This window comes from Papaver somniferum, chromosome 7 (assembly GCF_003573695.1).
Source record: "Papaver somniferum cultivar HN1 chromosome 7, ASM357369v1, whole genome shotgun sequence".
In the NCBI taxonomy this organism is placed as follows: domain Eukaryota; kingdom Viridiplantae; phylum Streptophyta; class Magnoliopsida; order Ranunculales; family Papaveraceae; genus Papaver; species Papaver somniferum.
This window is the reverse complement of record NC_039364.1, coordinates 259,405,243-259,407,933: the sequence shown is the minus strand read 5'-3', so window position 1 is coordinate 259,407,933 and position 2,691 is coordinate 259,405,243. Positions and strand designations below refer to the sequence as shown.

The window sequence follows — 2,691 nt, the reverse complement described above, 5'->3', positions numbered from 1 at the left end:
TGGTTTTTTTACCAAACTCATTCACCTGACAGGTCAGAACTCCATTCACAGAGTCAGGTGAGCCAAGCCTAATTCTGACCGTTAAGTCCGGTTCCTCTTGACCGTTAAGTCTGGAGAGCAATATTATGGCATTGATTTGAATTTACCAACACAAATTTTGGTGACAACATTTTTCTAGTGCTTAATTTTTCAAATATTGTAAATTTCTTAAGCCACCACTAACCAGTTGGGAAATATAAACAACCATCAACACCAAGGGTGTTTGTTCATTGCGTTTTCTTCTCAGTTTCAGCAGAACTGAAGGAGTATTCTAGCAGAGATAAAAACATAATTTCGAGCCCACTGTGTGCATAGCATAACACCACCAGGAGGAACACATACATGGATACAGTCTACACTAAAAGATATCATGAAAATATTAAGTATTTATAAAACAAAATACTTGGGTCGATGAAAAGACCATCACTAAGTAACAGAAATGTCATCTCATAATCCTCCGTCAACCATCCTGTAAGTTACATATACACGAATCTATCCTCCTTGAACTCACCGTTTACAGGAAACTCAGAGTCATCCTGCAGATGTCTTCTAACGCCCAAGTATGCAACAGGTGTTACTGGCACACACACTTGGTGCATTCAGCCATTGACGAGGAGAACACCATGGTCAGAGAAAAGGACATTGAGGTAGAAGACTTGTCGACTGGACCCACTGACATATGCGTCTCCGGAACAAGAAGAACGGTCTTATCCTCTTCGTGGGAGGAAATTCTCGTGGAAGCAATTTTTTTTACAGATCCTTTGTACTTCGCCAAACTTGGTCTTTGGGACAGGCCTGCTCTTGTAGATTTGGGACTTGGTGTTGTATCTACTCTTTCAGGTAGTTGTAGTGATGACAAATTCGGACACCTTGGACACTGATCAGGTGTGGTTTCTCTTCTCTAATTTTTCTTTATCTCCTAAGAGAAACATGAAACTCCCGAAAGTTGATAAATTCGCACCACACAAGTAAGAAAAGAAACTAGGACAATCTCAGAACGTAAGACCTACTGACTACCGTAAATATCTATCTAAAAGAGATAACGCAGATTTAGAAAAGAATACAACTACACCAAACAACACGAAATATGCACGTCATGTTAGAATAGACCCAAATCAGTGAATCACACAACCAATAAATTTCAAACCATCTAAAATGTAACAACATGGTCAACTTTTGGTAACAAAAACAAAAAAATTTAAGGATAGATTGTCCAGGTATTTAAGGTGCCATATTTTACATGTTGATAGATGCAAATCACAAAGCATACTGACTTAATCTTCAAAACTTCAAACCGAAATTTCTACATTATGAGGCGTACAATTGATATGATGAAATTACTCCACTGTCTAACAAATCGAACAATGTGGGCATAAGATAAATGTGTCACGCACTACGTAGCTATGGATAAACCTCTAATTCATGGAAAATTAGAGGCATAACTAAAATCATGAAAATAGCTAGTTTCACCAAGAATGAGCCTAATTTGTTAAATGAGCTCCAATTGCGTAGATCTAACCGGAGATTGATAACACAGTGATCTAAATCCCAGCTAGAGCACATAATACAGCTTATTATTTCTACTTGACAGTTGAGGTAACAACCTAAACCTAAAATTTAGAAAAATACTCTTTGCAATAAATTTAGAAAAATACTCTTTGTGGTGGGATGGGGAACCGCAACATTTTTGGGCATCAAATTTAAAAAAAGTAAAAATACTCTTTGCAATAAATGAATTACAGTGTACCTTCCCAAGACCTGTTCCCATTATGGCATTTGTTGGTGTCCTTGCCCGCCCCTGATGACGAAGACTTTTCCTAAAAGAGACGAACAATAAACAATCATTAGAGATGTTTCTTTTGTCATTGAAACTAACCACCACCTGAAATATTACTTCAAAAATATTGCACTGTATGAGAGATTAAAATTATTTTAGTTTATGCGAGTAAGACACCCTTCAGACGTCAGAATTTTCTGGAGTGACTCAACCACCACCAGACATAATCTCTGGCTCAGTAGCCAAGATACGAAAAATAAGGTACGAAAAATAAGGTACGACTCCATGGAGAATTGCAGCATTAGAGATACCAAGAACAAAAATACAAGTATACCACTAAACATAGTAAGATTTATGAAAAAATTGGGACAAACTTGAAGCAATTTATTGTATCAAAGCATCTTTTGAGGTGAAAGTAACGACGAACATGGTATACTGATCGATATCCATACCTTAAAACTCATGGGATCTTCTCAGATAGCTTCTAACTTTGACTCCGCACCTTCAAAAAGTAAAGCAGGAGTTGCAGAACACAATGTATTATGATCTAATTAAAATTGCAGTCAAATTGTTCACCAACTGACAAGGTAGTCAGATAGAAAGAACTCCATGGATAAATTTCAATCAGATAAAAGATAGTAGAACTGATAATACAGCACCTGAGAAACATAGCCTTCTTTTCCTGTAATTTTGCTACAGAGACTTTCAGTGCTGGATGTGGGTACAAGATCCATATGTGCGCAGTCGCCGTGATTAGGCTGTCCAATAGACTTATTACTTGCTGATGCACAATACAACAGAAACTGAGATTTACAATTACCAAACCACAGCTTAATCGTCAAATTGTTAAGATAATGTTGTGAGACATGTATATA

General features: G+C 37.0%; 1 long non-coding RNA gene across 1 annotated transcript; it reads right to left on the bottom strand.

Moving 5' to 3' along the window:
* Positions 1-388: 388 nt before the first annotated feature.
* Positions 389-2,459, bottom strand: LOC113300233. The gene is made up of 2 exons (XR_003335627.1): positions 2,269-2,459; positions 389-1,856 (listed from the first exon to the last, which is right to left on the bottom strand). It is a non-coding gene; the product is annotated as an uncharacterized LOC113300233 (long non-coding RNA).
* Positions 2,460-2,691: the final 232 nt, after the last annotated feature.